Source organism: Moschus berezovskii, chromosome 6 (assembly GCF_049115385.1).
Source record: "Moschus berezovskii isolate FMDL1 chromosome 6, NW_MosBer_1.0, whole genome shotgun sequence".
NCBI classification, from domain to species: domain Eukaryota; kingdom Metazoa; phylum Chordata; class Mammalia; order Artiodactyla; family Moschidae; genus Moschus; species Moschus berezovskii.
Window position 1 is genome coordinate 61,194,907 of NC_142465.1, and position 13,103 is coordinate 61,208,009.

At 38.3% G+C, this 13,103-nt stretch overlaps 1 protein-coding gene across 21 annotated transcripts in view; it reads left to right on the plus strand.

The window, feature by feature from the left end:
• The window catches only part of R3HDM2 (R3H domain containing 2), a 160,072-nt gene that overhangs the window by 37,508 nt on the left and 109,461 nt on the right, over positions 1-13,103 (plus strand). For 16 of the 21 annotated variants that reach the window (XM_055395885.2, XM_055395899.2, XM_055395892.2 and 13 more), the window contains one exon: positions 6,059-6,121. The exons of 1 other annotated variant lie outside the window; for it this stretch is intronic. The gene's annotated coding sequence lies outside the window, so the exon portion shown is untranslated. Of the gene's footprint in view, positions 1-6,053; positions 6,122-13,103 lie in introns of all 21 variants that reach the window. 4 more of the 21 variants (XM_055395897.2, XM_055395886.2, XM_055395896.2 and 1 more) reach the window with 1 other exon arrangement.

Here is a 13,103-nt window from a genome sequence, read left to right on the forward strand (position 1 = left end):
AGTCCCAAATTCCCAATCCAACCCTCCCCTGCCCCCTATTGTATTATTTTTTAGATTCTGCATATAAGTGATACACAGTATTTATGTTTCTCTGTTTGACATGTTTCACTAAGCATAATATTTTCTGGATCCATCCATATTGCTGCAGATGGCAGGATTTCATTCCTTTTTATGGCTGAGGAGTATTTTTTGTGTATTGTGTGTGTGTGTGTGTGTTTGTGTGTTTCTCAGTCTCACATCTTCTTTATCTATTCATAGGTTGAAGAGCATCTTGTAGTGGTGGTTTAGTCACTAAGTCATGTCCGACTCTGCAACCCCATGGACTGTAACCCACCAGGGTTCTCTGTCCACGGGAATTCTCCAGGCAAGAATACTGGAGTGGGTTGCTGTTTCCTTCTCTAGGGGGTCTTCCCAACCCAGGGATCGAACCTGGGTCTCCTGCATTAGCAGGCAGATTCTTTATCATCTCAGCTTTGAGAGAAGCCACGAGCATCTTGGTTGCTTCCTTATCTTGGCCATTGTAAATAGTGCTTCATGGATATTGGGGTGCATGTATCTTTTTGAATTAGTGTTTTCATTTTCTTCAGATATATGCCCTGGAGTGGAATTGCTGGATCCTCTGGTATTTCTAGTTTTAGTTTTTTGAGGAAACGTCATACTGTATTCCATGATGACTCTTCCAAATTATATTCCCACTAATAGTGTACCAAGGGTTCCCTTTTCTCTGCATCCTCTCCAGTGTGAATTAAGTCAGAAAGAGAATGATAAATACCATATGATACCACTTACATGTTCATAGCGGCACCACAGTAGCCAAAACAATGACTACAACCTAAATGTCCATTAACAGATGAATGGATAAGGAAGATGTGGTACATATATACAGTGGAATACTACTCAACCATAAAAAGAACAAAATAATGCCATTTACAGCAACATGGATGCAACTAGAGATTATCATACTAATTGAAGTAAGTCAGAAAGAGAAAGACGTATCACTTATATGTAGAATCTAAAATATGGCACAAACGAACCTGTCAACAAAACAGAAACAGACTTGTTAACATAGAGAACAGACTGGTTGCCAAGAGCCAGGGAGGATAGATTGGAAGTTTGAAATTAGCAGATGCAAAGTATTATTCAGTTCAGTTCAGTTGCTCATTCATGCCCGACTCTTTGCGACCCCATGAATCACAACACGCCAGGCCTCCCTGTCCATCACCAACTCCTGGAGTTAACTCAAATTCATGTCCATCGAGTTGGTGATGCCATCCAGCCATCTCATTCTCTGTCGTCCCCTTCTCCTCCCGCCCCCAATCCCTCCTAGCATCAGAGTCTTTTCCAGTGAGTCAACTCTTCGCATGAGGTGGCCAAAGTATTGGAGTTTCAGCTTTAGCATCAGTCCTTCCAATGAACACCCAAGACTGATCTCCTTTAGAATGGACTGGTTGGATCTCCTTGCAGTCCAAGGGACTCTCAAGAGTCTTCTCCAGCACCACACACAGTTCAAAAACATCAATTCTTTGGCGATCAGCTTTCTTCATCCATACATGACCACTGGAATAACCACAGCCTTGACTAGACGGACCTTTGTTGGCAAAGTAATGTCTCATTCAGTTCAGTTCATTTCAGTCACTCAGTTGTGTCCGACTCCTTGCGACCCCATGAATCACAGCACGCCAGGCCTCCCTGTCCATCACCAACTCCCGGAGTTCACTCAAACTATATTCAGTATCCTGTGATAAACCATAAGGGAGAAGAATATGAAAAAATATATAGTATGTGTATAACTGAACTACTTTGCTATACAGTAGAAATGAACATGACATTGTAAATCAACTATACTTGAAAAAAATAAAAAATTTTAAAAAGACGTTCAGTTCAGTCGCTCAGTCGTGTCCAGAATATTAACCACGGACTACGAGGGAAGTCCCCACTGTGCCATATTTTAGATTCCTCTTACAAGTGATATCATATGGTATTTGTCTTTCCAACTTACTTCACATAGTATGATGATTTCTAGGTCCATGTTGCTTCAGATGGTATTATTTCATTCTTCTTTTTGGCTGAATAGTATTTCATTGTGTATGTGTGTGTGTGTGTGTGTGTGTATGTATGTGTACCACATCTTCTTTATCCATTCATGTATCGATCGATGGACATTTAGGTTGTATCTGTGTCTTGACTGTTGTAAATAGTGCTGCTTTGAACAAAAGGGTACATGCATGTGTCTCTTTGGATTACAGTTTTTTTCCAGGTGTATAGCCAGGAGTAGGATTGCTGGATCATTTGGTAATTCTACTTTTAGTTTTCTGAGAAACTTGCATATTCTTTTCTGTAGTGACTGTACCAATTTGCATTCCTACCAACAGTGTAGGAAGGTTCCCTTTTCTCTACACCCTATTCAGCATTTGTTATTTGTGTGTGTATATATATATATTTAGGTGCAGGGTCATAGTTACTGCACACAGGGTCTTCACTGTCTTGCAGCATACCAGATCTTTAGTTGTGGCATGTGGAGTCTAGTTCCCTGACCAGGATTGAACCCAGATACCCTGCATTGGGAGTGCAGAGTGTTAGCCTCTGGATCACCGGAGAAGTCCCTGAGCTCCACTTCCTGATGGGAATTGCTACAATTAATCTGTGGCCATGTTTAACCTGTAACACTGGGCATTCCTTTTCCTTGTTCCTCTTCTTTTTGTCTTCTTGCTCTTTCTCCTTCCTTCTCTTACCTCCCTTCCTTCCTTCAAGTTAAGTGGATAATTTGTGGATTTTTAAAAAATACCTTGCCTTGCCTTGTCTTTTTCTTGAAATTCATGTTAGAACAAAGCTTACTTGGTTAAAGGATTTCTTCTGTGATTTCTTGGTGTGGCCAAGGACCAGATATTTTTATGTCTTGACTTTCTATCTTCTTTTCAAATTACCTTTGTAATACCAGATGTCTCTTAATGCAGGAGAGATTAGTTTTTTCTTCAGGTGATTTTGATCTTTTAAAAAAAAATCCTTTTATTTGTAATTGCTAAGGTTTAACATTCTAGTCCTTTTATGGTCTCTGTTCCCAGCCATTCAGTCATTCAGAGTTGTTAGTCATCCAGAGTTACTGAAGTGGGCCTGAAATGACAACTTTTTTCCATGGTGCTCAGTGAAGTCGGGAAAGGAAAGGTTCCCTATCAGGAGAAGGTGTCTGGATTGCAGTTGTCTTGAGTGGACAGTGTTTTTTACATGTGAAATCGGTAAGAATCTTGGGTAAGGTGCAGATGTCAGTGACCTGTCAGCCCATCAGGATAAATCAGCTCAAGTCCTAAATGAGGTGACAGTGTCAGCACAGTGAGCCCCTTGTCTGAGTTTATTGGGTCTCTCGTTAAGGTAGCTGTCATAGCCCTTATTTTAAAGAAAAGTCAGAGTATTTGTTCAAGATTCAGCTGACTTTAAACGTTATTTTTTTGGAGGGGGAAGGTCACTTTCAGTATAGATGCACCATTGGAAGTGACGTGTGGCTGTTCTTCAGATTATAGCCATTTTCATGTGCCCAAGTGTTTCAGTTATTTGCATCTTTGAAATTTGTCTCCAGGTGACTAGAGGCTATTCTGTTTCTCTGAGTAAGTTTAATTAATTGTCTTGGGTCCCAGACAAGTAGATTTGTTAACTGTAGTTTCTGATTTATCTGTTGCCCAAACCAGTGATAATTTGATAGGAATAGGAACTCAGAGGTGGCATTTTATTGTGAAAGATGGATGTTGGTTGCTAAATGCAGCTGATTGGAAGGCTGGGACAAAGTATCTGTTTTTCTGGTGACAGGATCATTATTTAGGCTTTATAGAATGTGCTACTAGTCTGATGACTGAACTAAATCTCCCTACTCCTATGAGGAGTGCTTCACAGAACTCTTATCAACTATGATACTCTTACAAGTATTTGCAACTTGGTTCAGATTAGCCTGGTTGTTCTGCTCTTCCTCAGTGCAATACTAGTGACCAGATTTTTGGTAATTGCTGCTGCCTGAGAACTTTGGATCTGAACCCCACAGACCTAGAGAACAGTGTTGCCAGGTAAGATTGCATCTATTTTTTGAGTCCAGATTTTACTTTCAGTCCACCAGATTCCTCTGTCCATAGAATTCTCCAGGTAAAAATACTGGAGTGGGTAATCATTCCCTTCTCCAAGGGATCTTCCAGACCCAGGGATCAAACCCTGGTCTCCTGCATTCCAGGCAGATTCTATTGCCTTTTATTTTTTTAAAAATTGCAATTATATAGAGGTTAAAGAGGATGGATAGCAAAAAGGAATTCAACTTCTTTCAGAAAGTATTTCATTTTTAATTTTGATAGATTACAGTTTGGGCAAGAAAACCATCATAGCAATAAGTACTAGTGTGGGCTTTGAATTATGTTGCTCTTGATTCTCTGACTCAAGAGTTGGAAAGTGACTTTTTGGTGTGGCAAGGCTTCAACTTGAATCTCCTTTGCTTACTTAAGAATAAGGTGCATCTGGGCGTGGCTTGAGGGCCTTTAGGGAAAGGCAACAAGTACTTTCTTTGCATGAGGAAGAACAAGGCATTTCGTGGGGAAAAATTTCACTGTGCAGGTAGTGTTTCAGGACCAAGATTGGCGATGAAAAGGGGAAGGGCAGTATCCTCGGGTCATGCCTCCCAATCCTAACCAAACCACCACACATCTAATGCCAAAAGTCTGAGGGGAAGGGACTCTACAGAAACTGGAAGAGGTTTTTCTTGGAAATCTGTGTAAGATACTGGGAAGGTGGACTTAGTGATTCATAAAATAGAGTTATAAAACAAAATGATGAATTGGAGGTACTCCTCACTGTATAGATCTTATTAGCGCTTAGGTTTTTTTTTTTGTTTGTTTTTGTTTTTTAGGGCTTAGGTTTTGGAGACAGGCTGGCTTGAGCATATTAAGGGTTCTGGTGGTGGCACTCAGCACCCTGGGTTTCTAAAGTGGATTCAGCAGCAACCAGCCCTCAGAGTCCTATAAAAACAGTAATAATAAATATTGCAGTTGGAGTGAGGAGATACTAAATTCTGTGTTTGTGATATTTTTTCTACTCAGGAAAATTTTTTCTCTGACCACTCTACTTTTGCTTCACATCTACCAGATGCTATTCTGCTAGCTCATTTTCTAGGTTTGTCTTGTGTAGAGGGATAATGGGTAAAAAAACAGCTGAAGAAGTTCACGGAGTAAGACTGGATGAAAGTGGACTTTATTAGAAAGTGGACTGAGAACTGCTTATAAGTAGAAGGAATCAGCAGAGGGGGAGGAGCCAAATGACCAGTGTTTTATTGTGAATTAAAATAGGGGTAGATACCGGGGTGGAGAAGGCAATGGCAAGCCACTCCAGTACTCTTGCCTAGAAAATCCCATGGATGGAGGAGCCTGGTAGGCTGCAGTCCGTGGGGTCGCTAAGGGTCGGACACGACTGAGCGACTTCACTGTCACTTTTCACTTTCACACATTGGAGAAGGAAATGGCAACCCACTCCAGTGATCTTGCCTGGAGAATCCCAGGGATGGGGGACCCTGGTGGGCTTCTGTCTATGGGGTCACACAGAGTCGGACACGACTGAAGTGACGCAGCAGCAGCAGATACCGCGGGGGGGGTGGTGTGGTGTGTGTGTGTGTGTGTGTGTCAGTGTCAGATGGTAAAGCATCTGTTGTCTGTGTGTGTGTGTGTCAGATGGTAAAGCATCTGTCTGCAATACAGGAGACCCAGGTTCGATCCCTGGGTTGGGAAGATCCCCTGGAGAAGGAAATGGCAGCCCTCTCCAGTAGTCTTGCCTGGAAATGGACAACGAAGCCTGGTAGGCTACCATCCATGGGGTCGCAAAGAGTTGGACAGGACTGAGCGACTTCACTTTCACCGAGGGTTCAAGGCAAAGTGTAGGGTTGTAAGAAATATTGCGATCAAATAGAATTGAAAAAGGAAATATTAAGAAGCTGCTATGGATTTTTAAATAGATCTCTTTTATTTTCTTTGAGAGTCTCAGTATATTGAGATTGAAATATTGCTTTTAACTTACTTTTTTTTTCTTTTTTTGAGGTTAGACTTGTTACTTATATGTGACACCATTCCAGCACTGAACTCATGGAGGCTGAACATTTATTCAGGTAATAATAGTTAACATTTATGAAATACTTTTTATGTGCCAGGCAACAAAGTAAATGCTTACCCATGATCTCATTTAATCCTCACACAATCTGGGAGAGTTATTGTACCCATATAATGGGTGAAGAAGTTGAGACTCACAGTATATCAAGATTGAATTCATCTGAATTTTAATTTTTAATTAAAAAATGCAAAAAGGCTACTGCAGTAGTCAAAGTGAGAGATGTAGTAGCTTGGATTAGATGATGTTATTCATTATCTGACATAAATATGAGTATAAAATGGTTTTGATTGACTGTAGTTCACTCTCATCTCCATAACTTTTTCCTGTTGCTCAGTGCATCATACTTTTTGTTTGTCTTTAAAACAGTGAAAATATCTTTTGGTAAAGAAAAATTCAGTTTAGGAATTTTAACCTTAAAGCTTTTAAACTTTTTTTTTAAAAATAGGTAAAAAGTTTATATTTTTTGAGTAGATGTCTACAAAAGGTAAAAATCTATAATTCGGGAATTCTTAAGAGGTGATAATACAGATAATAGTGTTTTTTGTTGATTTTATCACACTTGGGTTACTATTCACAGATGTTTCCAAGTTTAAGGAACCTTATTAGAGTTTCTTATAGGAGCTTTTTTTGGTGTATCTAAATGCTTATTTACAGATTACATTAATTGTGTACTTGCCAGAACTGACAGAGTTTCTAGCAGTACAGACTGAAGATCTGTCAAAATTAAAGATGGAACATGTCTGAAATTATAATATAGGTTAATGGAAGTGTTTTTACGTTTACAAAAGTTCAAATGTATATGCTGCTTTGAGGGGTTCTGTTTAGTTTTGCCAAGAGTTGCCTGTACACTCAGTAAGGGAAAGTAAAACCGCTTTATTAATGCCTTATCAATTATTGAGTGGCCAGCAGGAGTACATTGTCCTCTCATAGTTTTCGAAAAAGAGCTTAATTGAGGTTTTTAAAAATAAGGATTGGGGGCGGGAGGAGAAGGGGACAACAGAGAATGAGATGGCTGGATGGCATCACCGACTCTATGGACATGAGTTTGAGTGAACTCCGGGAGTTGGTGATGGACAGGGAGGCCTGGCATGCTGTGATTCATGGGGTCGCAAAGAGTCAGACACGACTGAGCGACTGAACTGAACTGAAACTACATCTGAAAAGACACAATCTGTAAAGTTTTGACATGTGCTTATCATGAAACTGTCACCACAATCAAGGCATAGTGAATATATTTATCACCCCTCAAGTTTTCTTATCCCCATTTGTAATTCTTCTCCCAGCCTCTGTGGTCTTTGGACAACCATTGATCAATTTTCTGTCACTATAGAATAGTTTGCAGTGCCTGGAATTTTATATAAATGGAATCATAAGTGTACACTCTCATATTTAATTATTTTTGGTTTGGCTTTTTAAGTTAATTATTTTAGATTCATATATGTTGTTGTATGTATCAGTACTTCATTACTTTTTATTGCTAAGTAGTGATCTTTTGTATAGCTGTAGCACAATTTGTTCATTCATTTACTTACTGACAGACATTTGGATTTATTCCAGTTTTTAGCAGTTATAGATAACACTATGCTGTGAATATTTGTATACAAATCTTTGTATGGACTTAGACTTTACTTTTCCCTCCAAGTTAATTCCTTTCTTTTTTTTTTTTTGAGGTGAATTCACATAGCATACAATTTTAAAGTGTACAATTAATTGGTATTTGGTATATTTATAGTGTTCTGCAATCACTAGCACTTTCTAGATTCAGAACTTTGATTATTCCATGAACCATCCCATGCTCATTAACTAATCTTTTCCCATTCTCTCTTCCTCCCATCCTTTGGTAACTTCTAATCTGATTTCTGTGATTCATGGGGTCGCGGAGAGTCGGACACGACTGAGCGACTGAACTGAACTGAACTGAACTGAATCTGATTTCTGTTGTTATGGATTTTTCTAGTCTGGACATTATAATATAAAAGGAATCAGACAGTATGTAAACTTTTGTGGCTGGCTTCTTTCATTTAGCATAATGTTTTCATGGTTCAGGCTTCCCTGATAGCTCAGTTGGTAAAGAATCCACCTGCAATGTGGGAGACCTGGGTTTGATCCCATGGTTGGAGTCATCCAATTTGTAGCATGTATCAGTACTTTGTTTCGTGTTTTGGATGTGCCACATGGCTTTTGGAATTTCAGTTCCCTGACCAGGGATTGAACCTGAGCCACAGCAGTGAAAGCCTGAAATTGTAACCACTAGGCCACAAGGGAATTCCCAATACTTTGTTCTTTTTTATGACTGAGTAATATTCTGTTGTGTGGTAATATATCATATTTTGTTTATCCATTCATCAGTTAGGGGACTTTTAAGTTGTTTTCCACTTTTTGGGTGGAAATATTAATAATGCTGCTACGAACAATTATATACAAGCTTTTGTGTGGAAATACGTTTTCATTCATCTTGGCTATATACCTCAAAGTCTATTTGTTGGATCATAATGGCAACTCACTCCAGTATTCTTGCCTGGAAAATCCCATGGACAGAGGAGCCTGGCGAACTGCAGTCCATGGGGTTGCAAAGCGTCAGAGACAACTGAGCACATGTGCATAATAGTAACTCTGTGTTTAACTTGTTAATGGACTGTCAAATTGCTTTCAAAGTGGTTGCACTAGTTTACTTTCCCACCAGCAGTTTATGAGAGTACCAGTTTGTCTGTCCTTACAAAACTTCTTATCTGTCTTTTTGAGTCTGGCCATCCTAGTGGGTGTGAAATAGAATCTCATTATGGTTTTGATTTTCTGATTACTAGTGATGTTGAGCATCTTTTCACTTACAAGTTGGCCATTTGTATATCTTTTTTGGAAATATGTATATTTAAATTCTTTGTCTTTTAAAAAAATTGGACAACTTGTCTTTTTATTATTGAATTGTAAGAGTTCTGGGTACAAATTCCTTATCGGATGCATAATTTGCAAATAGTTTTTCCATGGGTTTTGTTTCATTTCCTTGATGGTATTGTTTTGTTTAAAATATTTATTTGTTTGGCTGCATTGAGTCTTAGTTGCAGCACATGGGACTTTCATTGCGTCATGCAGGAGCTTTTGTTGCAGCACACAGACTCTCTAGTTGTGGCATGTGGGCTCTGGTATGTGTGGGCTCAGTAGTTGTGACATGTGGACTTAGTTGCTCTGTGTCATATGGGATCTCAGTTCCCTAATCAGGGATTGAATCCACGTCTCCTGCATTCTTCACCACCACCACCAGGGAAGTTCCTTGATGATATTGTTCACAGACAAGTTTTAAATTTGATTAAATCCACTTAATCTATTTTTTTGATTGTTGTTGAAAAGACTGTCGCTCAGTTGTGTTCAACTCTTTACGACCCTATGGACTGTAGCCCACCAGGCCTCTCTGTCTGTGGGGATTCTCCAGGCAAGAATACTGGAATGGGTTGCCATGCCCTCCTTTGGCCTGTTGGATTGATTGTCTTGGTACCCTTGTCAAAAATCAGTTGACTGTACAGGTAAGGATTTATTTCTGGACTTTCAGTGCTATTCCACTACAATACTGTTTTGATTACTATAGCTTTGTGTAGTTAGTTGAACTTGGGAAATGTGAGTCCTCCAATTTTGTTCTTTTTTTTAAGATTATGTTGTTTGTTCTAGGTTCCTTGCATTTCCATATGAATTTTAGGATCAGTTTGTCAGTTTATGAATAAAAAAGCCAGCTAGGATTTTGATAGGGATGTTTTGAATCAGTTTTGGGAGTGTTATTCATCTTGACAGTATCATACATTCTCTGGTATGTAAAACATACATGCATGCATGCTAAGCTGCTTCAGTTGTGTCCAACTCTTTGTGACCCCATGGACAGCAGCCCACCAGGCTCCTCTGTCCACAGGATTTTCCAGGCAAGAACACTGGAGTGGGTTGCCATTTCCTTTTCCAGAACATACATATCATCAGGCTAAGTCGCTTCAGTCATGTCCGACTCTTTGCAACCCCATGGACTGCAGCATGCCAGGATCCCCTGTCCTTCACTAGCTCCAGAATTTGCCCAGATTCATGTCCAGTGAGTCAGTGATGCTATCTGACCATTTCACCTTCTGCTGTCCCCTTCTTTTGCCTTCTATCTTTCCCAGCATTAGGGTCTTTTCCAATGAGTTGGCTCTTTGCATCAAGTTGCCAAAGTACTGGAGCTTCAGCTTTAGCATCAGTCCTTCCAGTGAATATTCAGAGTTGATTAAGTTTATATCTAAGTATTATTTTTTAAATTTATTTATTTTTGGCTCTGCTGGGCCTTTGTTGCTGCACGGGCTTTTCACTAGCTGCTGTGCTTGGGTTTCTCATTGCTGTGGCTTCTCTTGTTGTGGAATGTGGGCTCTCTAGGGCAAGTGGGCTTCAGTAGCTACAGTTCCCGGGCTTTAGAGCACAGCCTCAATAGTTGTGATGCACGGCCTTAGTTGCTCCATGGCATGTGGGATCTTCCTGGAACAGCGGTCAAACTTGTGTCTCCTGCATTGGCAGGTGGATCCTTTACCGCCGAGTCACCATTTTTTTTTTAATTGAACTTTATTTGGCCAATGTGTCCAATTCCAATATTGTGAAAGAAATGCCTGAAGAACTGTCACCATGTGATTCAGCTCAAGCATCCTTGGCTGTCTCCCAGCCTGGAAACGAAGGGTCCCAGTTCTGCCTGGCACAGGCCTCAGGCCACCCTGGACATCACAGAGCAATAAGGACCCTGGCTTGGGGAAGGTGGGGGCTGCTGGGCTTATCCTGGCTTGTCTTATTTTTCTTACTACTGTAAATAATTTTTTCCCTTAACTTCACTTTTGGGTTGTTCATTGCTTGTGGATAAAATGCAATCAATTTTTGTATATTGACCTTGTGTTTTGAAACCTTGCTAAACTTACTTACTAGTTTTTAGTGGATTCCTTAGGATTGTGCAGATACATGATCATGTTATCTGCAAATAGAGATAGTTTTTACTCCTTCTCCAATCTGGGTGCCGCTTCTTTCTTCTTATGTCTCATTGTCCTAGGTAGAACCTGCAGTGCAAAAATGGATGTCTTTGTCTTGTTACTGAGCTTAGGATAAATGCATTCCATCTGTAAGTAGGATGTCATATATGAAGCTTTGTAGATTTTTTTTTTTTTTATGAAATTGAGCTATTTCCTTAGGATTGCTCTGCGGATTACAGTTGACATCTTAATTTATAACAGTGACATCTTAATTAATACCAACTCATTTACAGTTGTGTGCAAAACTTTGTGCCTGTTTAGCTCTGTTCCCTCCCCTCTCTTTTGTGGTATTACGTGCAAATTATATCCTTTTATATTGCATGCCCATCAACACAGTTTTATAATTATAGCTTTATTTGGTTTTCTTTGAAATTAGATAGACAAAGAGTTACATACAAAGCATTTATACTATGTTTAATATTTACCTATATAGTTACTTTTACCAATACTAGTAATATTGGTAAATACTAGTAAAGTTTTTTTGTTTGGATTTGAGATACTGCCTAGTATCCTTTTATTTCAGGCTGAATGACTCTCTTTGGTATTTCTTATAGACTAAATTTACTGGTGATGAGTTCTTTCATTTTTATCTAGGAATGTCTTAATTTCTTCTCTGATTTTGAAGGGTGGTTTTGCTGGATATAGAATTCTTGCTTGATAGTTTTTTCTTTTAGCACTTTGAATAAATCTTCCCATTGCCTTCTAACCTCCATGGTTTCTGATGAACTTCTTGGATATGCAGATTTAGTGTTTTAAATCACATTTGAGAAAAATTTGGATACTATTTAATTAAATATCATTTCTTTCCCTTTCTCTCCTGTCATGGGACTCCCAAAATGAATTGTTATGTTTTGTGCTGAGATTTTGTTATTTTTCTTTATTTTTTTTTCTTTCTGTTCCTCAAAATCTAACCTAATTGACCCAACTGAAAGTTTGTTGATTATTTCTTCTTGCTCAGATCTCATGTCGAACTCTCTACTAATGTTTTTAATTTCCATGATTGTAATTTCCGACTCCAAAATTTTCATTTTTGGTTCCTTTCATTCAGTATTCTATTTTTGGTGAGACATTGTTCTCACAGTTTTTCTTTAGTTTTTTAGTCATAGTTTTCTTAATTAAAAAAAAATTTTCCCTCCCTCTTTCCTTTTTGATCTTATTTAAAATGACTGATTTAAAGTCTAATACGAAAATATAATTTAAACAATTTTTTTGAAAATTAAATATATCTAAGTCCAATGTTTGGGCTTGCTAAGTAAGTTTCTCTTGACTGTCATTTTTCTTGTGGGCCATACTTTCTGCTTCAAGGTAATGTTGTTATATTGTTAAGAACTTTACAATACTAAACCTTTAATATATTTTAATATATTAAAATAATATATTTTAATTTTTCTTCCTTTGAATAACTGGTTATTTTTAAAAGGTATTTAAGTAATGAAGGAATAATTTTTTATATTTACCCACATTGTTACCAGTTGTGGTGCTCTTCACTCCTTTGTGTAGATCCAGATTTTCATCTGTTATACTCATTCATCCTGAAGGACTAGTACAGGTCTGCTGGTGATGAATTCTTTTAGTTTTTGTATGTCTGAAAAAGTTCTTACTTTGCCTTCATTTTTTAACAATGTTTTCTGTGAATTTAGTATTCTTGGTTGGCAGGGTATTTTTGTTTTGTTTTTTAAATTTCAGTCTTTTAAGATACCACTCTATTGTCTTCTGACTTGAATAGTTTCCAGTGAGAGTTATGTTGTTATCTTCATCTTTGTTGCTCTATAGATAAAAAGTTCTTTTTCATTGACTACTTTTAAGATTTACTCTCTATTACTTGTTTTAGGTAGTTTGTTAATAATATGTCTGTTTTTTTCTTTGAGCTTCTTGGATCTGTGTATTTATAGTTTAATCCAGTTTAGAAACTTGTAAGTTATTTCTTTAAATATTTTTTCATTTTCTTTGGAAATACCACTG